At 42.1% G+C, this 14,624-nt stretch overlaps 1 protein-coding gene across 6 annotated transcripts in view; it reads left to right on the top strand.

Moving 5' to 3' along the window:
- Positions 1-4,897: 4,897 nt before the first annotated feature.
- The window catches only part of ZNF609 (zinc finger protein 609), a 185,918-nt gene continuing 176,191 nt past the window's right edge, over positions 4,898-14,624 (top strand). For 2 of the 6 annotated variants that reach the window (XM_072962243.1, XM_072962238.1), the window contains exon 1: positions 5,238-5,349. The gene's annotated coding sequence lies outside the window, so the exon portion shown is untranslated. Of the gene's footprint in view, positions 5,001-5,237; positions 5,350-5,567; positions 5,647-8,152; positions 8,231-14,624 lie in introns of those variants that run through there. The other 4 variants (XM_072962242.1, XM_072962245.1, XM_072962239.1 and 1 more) reach the window with 4 other exon arrangements.

The raw sequence follows: 14,624 nt of genomic DNA, 5'->3' as shown, positions 1-14,624 counted from the left end.
GTATCTTTGACATTTTTCTCAGAATGATACAGAAGAAAAAGGAAAAAGTTGGAAATTATTTTCCTCTTTTGGGCTTGGATTTGCCATTAGGAAAATTCTTAACCTAGATTAATGATATTTTAAGGGACCACTTGAATTTTAAAGTATTTTTTATTTGTTTGTTTTCCCCAGAGTGATAGCCTGGTAGAGTGTTAAGATATTGTTAAGACTATGTTTAATACAAACCTGTGATGGGACAAGAAGTTTTTTTTTTTAACAAGTTTGCTGCTCTAGTCCAACATCTCTTCAAGTGAACAGTCTTTAAAAGCTGAGTAACTTTCGTTGGCAGATTTTGGGGGTCAGGGATGGGAGGAGCCACACCTAAAGAGGTGCTGCCACTTTGTTCTTTGGTTTGAGACGTTAGTACATAAGAGGATCAGACGGGATGAGATGGAGCCACCTGCTAAAGCAGCATGAAACTGCCTTATTTATTTTGTTGGGATTGCAAATATATCACTTGGAGCAATTAGAAACAAACAAAAATAAAATCGCTTCAGTAAATGCATACAAATACCCCCAAATGCTGAAACCAAACCCTTTAAATCATCCATACCCCAGGAAGCTTTGAGCTTTGGAAAAATAGAAGGGTGGTTTGAAATGAGATTTTTACCAGTCATTCTGGCCCCACTTAGTGAAGCACTTTTTTTTTTTCTGACGTTGTTCAGAAGAACTGTCAGAATCTCAGTTGCTGGCATCCTCAGGAAATTCATGGTCTTAAATGTGTACGTTCTGCTTTTTATAAAGCAGCACCACCACACGGGGGAAGTTGGATTCCCTCCAGCAGTTGTGTGCATGACTTAAAAAAGAGAGCACAAGGGAGAGAAAAAAAGTGCCCTGTGTTATGAAAAAGATTAATTTCCCCTTTCTTTAATCCTTCATATTCAGCGTTTATTTGCATTGAAATGCCTCCACTCATTATGCATTGATGTTCACTCAACTGTGAACCCTGCTTGTTGCATAGCTCTGGGGACTGGTTTTGTGGGGGCTTGATCACTTTGGATTCCCAGGGAAAACCCACCCGATTCTTGTTCTGGTGATGCAGGCATGTAGCATTCTTTTTCTTCTGTTCAGTTCTGTAGAGAAAGTGGAAAGGACACTAATGGCTCTTCTTTAGGGAAAAAAAAAAGTCTCCCCCCGGCCTCCTGCAGATCCTAGTATTATTAAAGAAGCCACACTGGGTTCACTATGCGGTTAATAGTTTACCAAGCAGTAGCAACTTGAATTCTGTGCTGGAATTGTCTGGTTTTCCTAATACCAAAATAAAACTGGAAGGCAAGAGGTGAAGAGCCTAGGGAGGAAAAAAAAAATTATCTTTCTGCCTTTTTATTCGAACGACAGCCTGAGCACAGAGGAGTCTGGATTGATTTTTCCACCTGGATAGATTGTGTGTGCATGCCTAAAAAAAAACATCGGGAGATGCAAGAGTTCAGGTTATGCAGCCATTCTGTGTGTTGTGATAAGAAAGTTTACAAGAACTTTACAAGTTTATGAGAACCCACCTCAGCATCCAGAATATGCAGCTGGAGCCACATGAGTAAATGGCAGAGTAACTTGGAAACTTCTCTTTTTCATGGTCAGACTGTGAAAGCCTGTCTTCAGTTCACGTGGTGGTGGTATAAGGTCTCTCTTTTATTTGCGGAGACACCCAGGAGGAAGTGTGGGAGAGACTTGGGGGTAGATGGCCCTCAGTTACTCAGTGATGAATAGCCTGATTTAAAGCCTAGTGGAAATTCTTAGCAGCCTGAGTACAGACTTGCCCAGGAATAGCCTTTCAGTACTTTATAACACTTTGCACTGACCCTGTAACTCTGGGACATCTTGGCCTGAGGGAAATTTTACATTTCTGAGCTGGTTTTCGTCTGCAGCCTAAATACCGGCACCCCCTTTTGGATGGCTGGGATCAGTGGCTCTCAATTTGTATCATAGCTAAAGGATTCAGTGTTTTTGTTTTTGTTTTTCTTGGTAGGAAGCAGTCTCAATTATATAAGCTCAGAGTAGGATGTATATGAAACTGAAGACTTTTTCTGTCAGGATTTAGGAGGCTTTGGCCTTACAGACAGATGTTTGGACTGGAGTAAGTGGCTAGGGGGTTGGGGGTTGTGGGAGGCTGTAGAGTTGCTTGCTATAGTTAATCTTGAAAAAGAGAACTAGATATCCTTTCTTTTCTTTTTTAAACTGGAAGTTTACAGAAACGCATTTTTCCCCTAGGGAGTAGGTGTGAAAGTTTTAGACTTTAAAGATTGCTTTTTACAAATAATTACAAAGCTATGGCTTTTTATGAGTTATAACTCTAAATCTCTTTCCATTTTAACTACTGTCTCTACTAAAGCCCATTTATGTGGATTTTATTTTGTTTGGTAAGTTTTTTTTTTTAATACCTTTGCTTAGAGGTCGTAGCCAAGATTGAGACAGTATTGGGGTTGTTCTCTTGCCCAGCTAGAAAAGGCCAGTAAAAAAGCAAGCATCTATTAAACTAGAGAAATCAGCTAACTTCAGTTTATTAGGCCTGGGGGAGGAAAGAAAGTCCTATGATGATTTTTTTTTTTCCTTGAGATTCAAATAGCAAGTACACATCTGCTGCTCTCAACTTCTGTGAATGTGTTTGGAGGGAGGTGATCCATATCACAGGCTCCAGCAGCATCAAGGGATCTAGCATGTGGAGGGCTTTCTACTTCTCTCACACGGAGAAGAAAGAACTTAGCTCAGTGCCATCCTCTGACACAAAGAGACTTGTGTAAATGTCTGTCCATTTATGTGTGCGCTCCTAATGTGGATTAATTCATGGGGTGAAATTTGGTAGACTGATCAGATTTCTGATGTGATAGTGGAGAGTCCAGAAAGAAAACCTAGTAAATATTGTACCCTAACTTGGAGTCAGGTAAATAAGGTGGGGCGAGAAGGCGACTGAGAATCCATAGATGTGTCATAGGAAGGGAGTGAGGTGTTGGAACAAAGGGCAAAAAATGTCAGTACAGAAGATTTGAGAAGAGTCTGGAGCTATCCTGTCTAACCTGGTAGCCACTAACGACATGAGTTATTTAATTAAATGAAATTAAGAATTCAGTTCTTCAGTCATCTGGTACCATATTCAAGTATTCAAATAGCTAAACGTAGTTAGTGACTTCTGAATTGGACAATGCAAATACAGAGTATTTCCATCATTGCCAGAAGTTCTATCAGACAGTGCTTGTTTAGAGTAGGGGTCCGCACTCTGTACAAAAAGCTAGAGAGCCAATGTTTTAGGCTTTACTAGGCCGTAGGGTCCCTCTTATTATTCAACTCTGCTACTGAAGTTCAAGTGAAATAAATCCATAGATGATACATAAAAGAATGAGTGTGGCTATGAGCCAATAAAACTTTATGGACACTGAAATTTTAATTTCATGTAATTTTCGCATCACATAATATTCTTTTATTTTTCAGCCATCCAAAAATGTAAAAACCATTCGTAATTCATAGAACATACCAAAATTGGCACTGAGCTGGATTTGACCTGTGGGCCGTAATTTACCAAACCCTGGTCTAAAGGGGCAGGAAACCAAAACTTAAAGATTCTTTTAATGTATAAGACATCAATTGCTTGAAAATTTTTAGTGGGTCTTCTAGGCTTGAGAAATTTCTCTGTCTAAAAATTGGAGTGCTCTGTAGAAATGTTTACTTTCCTTTGTTCCCTATATTTGCAGTCTAGGCTTCTCCAACGATAGTCATACTCTTCAATAGGAAATGACTACTCAAGTCTTAACCCTTAATTAAGTCACACCTAAGTCTAAGACACTAAACGTCTCTCTTTCTCTGCCTGCAAGTAGCTGAGTCTTCACCTGTAACATCATCCAGTACAGATTAGAGAGGTTTGCTGTCACCTGGGTTCAGTTTTGTCCTTGTACTGTCTGAGGACAAGCTGAATATTGGTGAACAAATGGAAGATTATTCTTCCTAGGCCAGACAGGCTTAGTATTCTTTAGCCATTACCCCCTGACACACACACACACACACATACCCCTTTTGTATGTGTATATGGAGGTGGAGAGTAAAGGGATTTTATTATCTGGCTCTATCCTCAAGTCACATACTATACTATCTTGAGTGGCACTGTAGAAGGATGCCCTTTTCCTAAAAAGGGAAGAGAGGAAAGAGAAATACTGCAGAGCTAAGATGGTCAAGGACACAGGAAAGACATAATTGAGGCTAAACACTGGGGAGCCTTGAGGATTGAGATAAATTTGTTTGCTCTGGAAGGAGGTGGAAGTTTTAGGGGGGAGGAGGTGAAGAGTATGATATTTCACAAGAGGTCGGTGGGAAAGTTCACTTAAACTAGGATTGAATGCCTACCGAGTGCTGTGCAATCAGATGAATGGCAGATAAGAAAAGATTAAAAAGTTACAGTCATTAGAATGGTGGGTTGGAAAAGGACGGAATAGGGGACTTAAGATAATAAAAAGCAACAAGATTTGGTGATAAAGGATGGTTTGGTGGAAAGGGTTTAGAAGGATTAGCAATGGGTACTTTGAAGAGGAAACCTAGTGATAATCCTAAAAAAAAAAAAGAAACTGGAGAACAAAGGATAAAAATTTAGGGGGTTGATAACTTCGCTGAACCAAGGGATAAAATGGATGAAGCCACCAAGAGCTGTGCTTGCTCTTCTGTTCTTTGCGGATGTCCACGTTCAGACCCCTAACCGCCCTTTCCTCTCCCCACGGTTGGACACCTACAGAATTGGTGTCTTCCGTGTTTAAGATATGATACTTCCCCAGAGACCTCTCTGCGAGGAAGTCTGGTCCAGCGAGAGTTCTTTGCACGAGGAGAGAGCGTTAGGTTCGAGCTCTCCAACCCAGGTCTCCTCGAGTTTATCTCTGTTTTAACCGGCTCGCCGGGTTTTCCAGCATTCCCAGAGCTACGAGTCTCTAATCCGGGCTCCGTGTGACCGTGCATTCCGAGACCCAGGATTTGGCTCCTTCATCCAGGTTCCGGGTTTCCCTTGTGCTCTACTGCTCCAGACTCCACACTAGCCCGGAATCCAGATCCGAGGGCCTGGTAGTCCAGTGTCCGGGTCTTCCGGGCGGCCCTGGTTGTCCCGGATCGCGGCGGCGGCGGCGGTGGCGGCGGCTGAGGGACCCGCGGCCCCGGACACAGCGGCACCGGCCGGGCGGGGCGGAGCGGCGCGAGGAGGGGGCGGAGAGCCGGAGCCGAGGCGGGGTGGGGTGGGGGGGAGGGGCCGCGGGAACGGATGGCGGCCTGGGCCCCGTAGCAGTGGCGGCTCTACGGCCCGGGGCCCAGGCGGCGGAGGTGGCGGCTCCCGGGACCGGCCGCGCGGTGAGTCCGGAGCTTTGTGTGGAGCCGGGGCTGGGGGAGGAGAGAGGCGGCGGCGCTGAGGGGGCCGGGGCAGCGGCGCCTGACGGAGGAAGTGGGGGTTGGGGGGCCGGGGCGGAGCGAGGGGAAGGTGTGTAAGGCGGGGGTGGGGGGGTCGTTGCGTGGGTGGGGGAGGGGGCGTCGAGGGGCGCGGGGTGAAGTTCAAAGCGTGGCCGGGGCCGGTTCAAGCTGAGGTTAGGGGTGCCCGAGAGGGGATGGAGGTCTCGCCAGGTTGTGGGGACAGGCCAGAGAGTTTCAGAGGCGAGTCTGGGTATCTTGAGGGGGCCCAGGGCGAGTGGGGCTAGTCAGGGAGTTAGTGGGGTTCAGAGCGAAGGGCTGGGAGCAGGACGTGTGCGCGGCCCAGGAGGTGGGGAGCAAGGTGGCTGGGAGTGTGCAGTAAGTAGGTTGTGGGTGTGTGCTCCTTCCAGTCTTCAGGTCACATTTACTCCTGTCCTTTTCTTCAAGATGGAGGGATCCCTGGGCCTGGCCCTTAACTGCTATCCTTGTACCCCCGGGAGGGTTGGTGACCCTGTCCTGTTTGGAAAACCCATGCTGCCCTCTTTTCCCTTTATGTGTAATTACGGTTGGATCATCTCTGTGCTTTGCTCAGATTCTCCTTCCTCCCTCTGGGGTTGAGGAGGAGGAGACACATCTGACCAATTAATGTGTGTTTGTGAAACAGGCAGCAGCAAACAGTCATTTCAGCTTCTAGGAATTAGGCTCACACAGGGTGGAGAGAGATCAGAGCCCTTCAGGGGGAATATTTCTGAACAAATCACAGATGATTAAATTCTCAAAGAAACAGCTTTCTACCTAAATGAGAGTGAGAAAGATGGGGGAGAAAGCCTGTCTGTTTCCAGTCATGTGTCCAGAGCCCCAGGGGTTGAGGAGAGTCCCCAAACCCCCACAGGCCTCTCTTTTCTGTATTAGGCTTTGCTCTGCAGCCTTGAGTTAATTTCACCCCTGCTGCTTTGTCTTGGGGGAGGGAGTGCTGGTTTAGGCTGTTGTGAGGAGATGACTGTTCTGCTGCCACACACAATAGTCGTGTCATTTTATCGGGAGTGCTACCCCAGGGCTGAGAACTGCTGCTGCAGAGATAAACCGGTCCCTCTCACCCGCCTATTGTGTACACAGTGAAGGTCATAGGTTCAAGTCTTGTCTGAGAGCTTTGGATATGCTCCATCTCCCAGGCTCCTCAGTGCCATTTTCTTCCTTTTCCAGACTGGGGCTTGCCATTGGAGGAGGCCAGACAGAAAGGCTCTTCTTTTTGAGTGAGGAACAATGCAGAGCTCATTGGCACACATTTTTCAGAAGAATAGGGAATGCCAGCCATGTTGTGCCTGCCTCTTTGGCTAGCCTGTACTAAGTTGTGGAGGGATGGTGGCTGGGAGACTCAACCCTGATGTTTGTGTCAGATCTTTAAGGAAGACGACTCCAAGTGGAGGGTTTTACTCTTGTTTGAGCCAACATATTTAATTCTCATTCTTATAGAGGTAGGACACTCATCCAAGGATTTTTGTTTTATTTGTTTAGGAATACCACTAAAAACCTGTGCAGGGTTAAGATGGGGAGTCAGGAACCAGGTACCTTTTTAATGGTGACTTCCTGGTCAGAATAATTGCATAAGAAAAAAGCCACAGAATTTGCCTATCTGGGTAAGGGCTGTGGAAACAAAACAACTTTCCTTTTAATCTTTGATTCTGATGAAAGGAGGTGACTTGCTCATTGTGCAGAAAGTCCATATGTGTTTCTGTATTAGGGGGAAATTTGCCAGAGAGATGAATATTAAAAAAAATCATTTGAGGTCTTAGAGGTTGTTAATGAGGGAAGAATGAGGACAAGCTAGAAGGAACCCTATCCTTGTATATATCGCATAGAAGTTCCCAGATGGTATTTAGGTACTATAAATTGGGTAAAAAGTTTTTTGGGGCTGGAAATGAGGTTTCCATTTAGGACATTAAAGAAGACTTAAAAAGAGATGAGAAATCAAACTTATTGTGAGAGGGCAGTGGTACACAGTATACACTGTACGCGATAGCCAACCATTTCCTGTAGGATATTGTTGAAGAAGAACTTTAGCCTTTAGTTGTACTAAAGGTCTTTCCAAGGTTCTGAGTCTGACTGTGTTGCCACCTTTATCTCTTTATTTCAGTGAGTTTCTTAAAAATGATGCCTTGCCACTTAGGTGTTGGGCTTTGTTGGGAGGGAACAGGTTGTTCTGACCTTCATATTTCTTGTTGACAGGACTGTCTCAAGGTCTTACTAGAGGTGTTATCTGTCTTTAGACTGTTTCCAACTCTTATGTCCTAGGTCTCTGAGTGAAGCCTCAGCTAAATGAGTCCAGAGCTTTTTGCTCTTGGGCTTTTGGCATTCATTTCTGAATCCTGTCAGGTGACAGTGAAGGCAGAAACCTCAGATTAAATTTGCCCTGATTGGATTTAGTGGTTTCAGAGTTGGGCCCTTGCCACGAGTAGTCCTATGAATCTTCTGACTGTGACCATCTTTCAGAGAGCACTTTGGATTTTTCCTCCAGCTTCTTGTTAGAAAATGTTTCCTTGTGAGAGGTCTAGATAGCTGGGCAGATTAGTGCTTATTTTGTGAGGATATGGAAGCATAATTTTGGCTCCTGGTAGTAATTACATTGCAATTAGCATATAGCAACTAAATGACTGGAACAGGATAATTTGTTGAGGGGTTTACTGATTGCTCTGTCAAGTAGAAGTGCCACTCCTTTCTTATTTCACTCAGAGCACCAATGCCTGGGCTCAGCCATGGAGACTTAAGTGCAGGAACGATGTGTGGTCTCCAGAAGTTCTCGCTCTGTTCTCACTCTCGTCACTGCCAGGTACCATAGCACCTTCTAGTGCCACTTTCTCCTGCTCCAAAGGTAGCTAAGCAATTGTTAGTTCCCTTCTGGAAAACTAGTCATGGATGGGAATACTGCCAGACAGATGGGGCCACTCTGAGAAAAGGCAGCCGTATGTTGTGTGGCAAGTTTTCTTTTAAGCAGCTTAATTCTTCTGATTTTTAAAATTTAGTTTCCTTTAGAAAAACAAAAAAACCCCACCAACACTGGGGGGGGGAACCCACAAAATACAAAATCACACAGTGTACTAAATATGCCTTCATGATCTCTCTCATAAAATTTGGCTATGACAGGCAGAATGAAGATAGGCGGTGCTGATTGGCAGGTTCTGGGCCCACTAAGTGTCAGTGAAGGACTCTTCTCACTGGGGAACAGGTAATTCACCAAAGCACCTGCCTAGCTGGGCTTGTGGAATTGGTAGCAGCTGTGCAGCTGCAGAGGGATTATTGAGCAGGTGGTTAAAAGAATCACATGCCACAGTGACAAGAAAATACTTGGTCTTCTGTGGTTTAGGTTCAGTTCATATGTGTGAAATTCCTCTTTGTTTCACATTTCTTAATGCCTGATACTGGTTTGTTAGTGAGATGGTAATGGAATACAGAAAAGAGATTCTTCCTTCCCTGTGTTTCATTTAGGTTACTGAGTAGCATGCCTTAGACATGGTCCTCAGCCCTATTGTATTTCTGTGAGTTCTGGCTTTATGCCCTGTGAATGGGAAGGAAATAATGGTAATTCAGTGTTTCTCGCACTTGTTTATTAGGGAGAAATGGGAAAGAGAAAATTCTTTGCTTTTAGCATGGTGAAAAAGATTTAGCCCACTGGGAGGATATCCAGCAGGTTTTATGCGAGGGATGTTAATTGCCTTTTTGTGTTAGGTCTACCTGACATGCCTTACTCAGGACATTTGCATGTGTTTTTATTTTATGAATGTAAGTCTCCACATGAAGTTTGTGTCTCTTTGGTTGTTTTATTCCATTTTCAGTTTCTCCTAGCACCTTTATCATTCTTTTTTCTGGCTTTGAAATTAACATCACTTGTTAGAATCAGATCACCAGACGGTCACAACATGTTAAGGAAGTATTTCAACTAAATATTTATCTTAAAAACAAGTATAGTGTTTCCTATAACTTGAAGGAGGACTTTCTATTTTGAGATTTTCTGCAAATTTCCAGATTTTTCTTCTCAGTTATTATCATCATCTTCTGTTAATATGATTTTATTTTTCTTTCACGTGTTCATGCTACTATAGTAGCAGTGCCGTAGAGCCTAAAATTTAGAAGCAAGTAACTTGGTGTTTATTTTCTGACTTTTTTAGTGTCCTGCAGTCATTTTCTGTATTAGGCTAAGCTGTGTGCTCTTTCTGTTGAAAAACACACACACGCAATCTAATTGAATTCACACGGTATTAATAAACAGTTGATTGACAGGAAATAAGTGATATTAACCGTTTTAGAGTTCAGAAGTCTCTTTTCCAAGTGGAGTGAAGGCTCTGATCTGTTAGATTGAGACAGAGATATGGGTGAATGGATGGGTGGATGGATGGATAGATTGGTTTAGGGGAAAGGGAGGCAAATTATGTGACTTTGATGCCAGGACCGGTGGGCCACTGCAAAGGTAGGGACATTTGCAAGAATCTGTTTAAAACTAGTTTGTAACCTAGCTTTAAGTAGGAGTCTGGTGGTTATCTGTATAGTATTCACTTCTTTATTTCCCCATATGAGCCATCATAGTTGGTTGTTTGTTTTAAACTGTTCACAAACCACCACATATTTTCCTAGCATTCTCAGTAGTTTGCTTCCTCATGCTTTCCCTCCTCCCCCATCGCCCATTCTTGTTCTCTGCTCTGAAGACTTCTCTAGCAGCTTGGAAACACTCTAATTACTGTAGCTATTATAGTCACAACCCAGATCTTCCACCTCCTTCCCACTCACCCCTTTCTATCTTTCTTGCCCCTCCCTTTGCTCTAGCAGCAGGAGTTGAACTGCAGTCTCATGAGCGCAGTCAGATCTGTGAATGAGCTTTATATCTTGTCAGGGAAGAACTCCAGATCCAACAGGGCTGATTTTCATGGTTCTCTTGCTGTTTGTTCTTGGATCAGAGTCCCAGAAATAAGAGATGACAAATACCTATTAGGTCACATCTAATCTATCACTCAGGAGAAAACCTACGATCTTTCTCTTGTCTCTGTGAGAATTTTCTCCTTCTTTATGTTGCAGGTGAGAGCTGTCTGATGCCGGGCAAGCTCTGAAACTGCCTTCTTTTTATTGTGCTCTCTGGTCATTAATGTCAGGCCAGCTTTGCTCTCTTGGATTTTAATTCTTATCTCATTTTCAGGATTACTTCCTCCCAGCAAAATCTTTATCCCTTCAGCTTCGGTCCTTTCTTCTTGATTGTTGGCACCACTTTTGTGTGCTCCTTTTGTACCATCAGTTGTCTGTGCCAGAAGTTACCACTTTTCAAACCTTTGCCACAAGGGTTATTGTGGCATCCTCTTGAGGAGGTGTGTTTGATGAAAGCACAGGACACACATCTCAGCAGGTGGTAGTTAGTAGGATGGCTCAGAAAATATGCACGAGGTTGGACTCTTAAGAAAGTCCTGTATTGTATGAACGAATACTGTTTCTTTCTCTTTGATTTGGGGCACTTCCTGTTCTAAGCCTTGGTTCTCTTCATATGGATGGATTTTATTATTTTTGTGTGGCTTAGTTACAGTTCCAATTAAGTTATTTTCTGATTTAATAGTATAATATGTTTTATTTGTTAATGTAGCTTTTCAAAGCTTAGAGGAAAAAGCACAGAACTGGGAGTCATAAAACCTAGGTTCTGATCACTGTTTTGCCTCTAACTAGCTGTGTGACCTTGTGCTAGTCACGCCTGTGTTTTTCACTTATATGTAAAGTGAGCGCATTAGACAAGATCTTCTAAGGTTTCATTTAGTGTTGAATTTTATGTTAACAAGATTGTGATGGAAGAATGAGACAAAGTGGTTGACATAAGTGAGCAGTTTTCTGTTGTTGTGTCCGTATTCAAAGGGGCTTAGTTCCTGGGGGTTTGATTCTCACTCCTCTCTGTTATGTTTGTAAAGTTTTTGCTCTGCTTTTTTTTTTTTAAACTAAGCTGTCTTCTTTTGGAGGGTCTTTGTACCCTGCTTCTGCAGGTTCACTAGTTTACCGGTTGTGTCCTTTTCTAGCCTGCTCAAGCAGGCCAGGGTGGGGATCACAAAGCTGCAGAAAAAGAACCTGAGTTTGTGAGAAGGAAATGAAACCTGGAAGGATTTGCCTGATATCAATAAGAAGTAATTTTATGCATTTAGTTAGGAATCTAAGACCTTTAAATCTCTTATATCTGAAATCATGAGCCAAATGGAACTGATTGTGGAGGTGGGTTAGGCATTTTTCCATTTTTGACCAGTTAGTGGAAAACCTACTTTGAATTAACTTTTTGGAATTGAGTAAGAGTTGCCCACTGTTTTGTTTAGGAAATAAAATTGTTATTTTTAATGCTCAAAATGCAAAATTTGGTGAAGTTTGACCAATGAGGGGATTTTCTGAAATACCCTCTAAAAGGGACTAAGCAATGGAAATGGTGGATGACTGTAGGAACTTTGAAATTGGCAGTACAGGTGACCCTTGAACAATGCAGGGGTTAGAGCACCCCCCATCCCAACGGTAAAATAAAAAATCCTCATATAACTTTACAGTTGGCCCTCTAGTATCCGAGGTTCCAACCAACTGTGGATCGTGTAGTACTGTAGTATGTATTTATTGAAAAAAATCGAGATATAAGTGGACCTGGGCAGTTCACATCTGTGTTGTTCAAGGATCAACTGTAATTTTAGGAAATCTTTGCTTTCAAGCAGTTTAAAGGAATAAAATTGCATAACCTAGTTGTTAATTCCCCAAGTTAAGATTTTTACTAGTATTTCTCAGTTATTTTTTGGATTTGGAACATCCAGTAGCAGCTCTTTATTGAATGTTAAGAGGATGATGGTCTTTTCGTCTTTCTTTTTTTGGTAGGGGGCAGGCAGTGTTAACATAGGAAAATCACATGTTTAACCTATCTTTGAACATTGGAAGAAATATTCATTGTTGTTAAATTTGTCCTTAAGACATCCACCAGTCTGTAATAGAAAAATTTGGTGGGTGCAACTATTGTTTATTTTTGACTCATAAAAAGTCCTGGGAGTGTTTTGCTTTATTCCCAGCCATCTGTAGCAGATTACTGATTTTCAGGTAATCTAAAGGTTATTTTGGGAAGTGCTTCACTTTAATGTGAGATTTTTTGAAAGACTTAAGTTAGAAATGTAAGTGGCTTTTGTAGGTAAGTTTGTTCGTTTGTTCTTTCTTTCTTTCTTTCTTCCTTTCATCCTTTTTTCCTTTCTCTCTCTCTTTCTTTCTTGTAGAATTTTTATTTGGAAAGTGGCCAGAGTAGGTGCCATGCAACCTTTGGAAATCAAACCATACCATGCTTGAAATCCAGATCTGGCAGTTATGCCACGTTGCATGCTGGTACCACATTGCATACTGGTACTTGTAGTTTCTTGGGCTGTAGTTCAGTATTTATAGAGGAAGGCAGAAGTGTCTGCTCTAGTCTATGTACAAAGTAAAGCCAGTGGGTTTTGGGTATGTTACCAGAGTATTCCTAGTAACATTCCTAGATGAGGACTTTGGATTTGGTTAGGATGAACTTTTATTCATGTGAGCAGAAATGAATGTTCAAGAATGTGCCTTGTAACTTTAGTTATAAATTCTGAGGTTTGGTGTGAAACTCAGCATATATCTTTGTTGTGGAACTACTGCATCTAGAGCAGAGTCTTAAAGAATGGCATCAGAAATGGAACTGTAGGAAGAGGAATTGGAATTGTGAGGTTCATAGGGTGTATGAATCTGAAAGGTATAGAGGAAGGGGGAAATTTTTTCTACTTGGTGTCTGCTTTCAGATGTACCTCCAGTCCATCATTTCTGAAACTTAATTACCCTTTTCTCCCCTAAGCATTATAGTTCTTCCACTTGCCATGATACAAAACTTTGGCTTTGTATTTGTTTCTTTTTTCTTCCTCACCTCATCTAATCATTTACTAAATTTGAATCATTTAGATACCTTATCATTTAGCTTCACTTTTTCACCTGACCTCGTTCAGGCCTTTATCTATATATTATTGCAGTAACCTCATGGTTAATGCTTCTTTCTGTGTTCCGTGCTACAGACTGCTGCAATATTATTGTAATTTTTATTAAGTTAATACAGGCATACCTCACCTTACTGCACTTTGCAGATACTGCATTTTTTTCAAACTGAAGGTTTGTGGTAAGCCTGTGTTGAGCAAGTCTCTTGGCACCATTTTCTCCAAGAACATTTCTTCACTTCATGTCTCTGTGTCACGTTTTGGTAATTCTCAAAGGTTTTAAACTTTTTCATTATCACTATATTTGTTATAGTGATCAGTGATCTTTGATGTTACTGCTGTGACTCACTGAAGTCTCAGATGATGGTTAGCATTTTTAAATTAAGGTTATGTACTTTTTTTTTTTAGATATAATGCTATTGCATACTTAATAGACTACAGCATAGTACAAACATAAGTTTTATATGCACTGGGAAACCAAAATAATTTGTGTGGCTCTGTTTACTGAGATACTGTCTTTATTGTGATGGTCTTGAACTGAATCTGTAACATCTTCGAGGTATGACTGTACTTATTGAGCACATATGTGCCAGGCCAGACATGATCCCTGTCCTTTCAGGACTTACAGATCTACTCGGGAGACCAGTGGTCAACTAATGAATGTATGGTTAGGAACTGAAGTGCTCTGAAAGGAAAGAATTTGGTTCTGGGAGAGTGTGCAGCAAGGAACCCCAGTGTAGACTTTTAAATAGAGTTCCGATCATTTCACTTCTTGCTGGAAAACCTTTAGTGGCTCCTTATTGCCTGATATTGCCAGCACCCAAGATCCTCTGTAGCCTGACCAACCCTGGCCTCCTTCAATCTTATTTCATTTATTTCTTGTTCTTTTTACAGTCATTCCTTCTGCTTATCCTATACTGTTCAGTCTCAACACCTTAGTTTTTTTCTTTTCTTTTTTGTTGCAATGCCCTTCCCTGCTCCAAGGTTTTAAGCTTCATATCTAACCCTTCCTTTAACCTGCCAAAAAAATTTCATCTCCTTCCTGAAGACTTCCTTAACTCTGTTCTTCCCACCAACCTTTATCTCCAGAATTGATTTCATAGCCCTCTGTTTCTCTTTGACTCTTTGCAAGGATCTCTGTCACAGCATTTTATCACACCTTGTCTTTAATTATAATTACGTGTGAATATATTTTCTTCCTCTCTCATTCTAAACTCATAAGACACCTGTGTCTCCTCTGTTCCCTAT

This window comes from Vicugna pacos, chromosome 6, assembly GCF_048564905.1.
Source record: "Vicugna pacos chromosome 6, VicPac4, whole genome shotgun sequence".
NCBI lineage: Eukaryota > Metazoa > Chordata > Mammalia > Artiodactyla > Camelidae > Vicugna > Vicugna pacos.
This window is presented reverse-complemented; position numbering and strand designations above follow the sequence as displayed.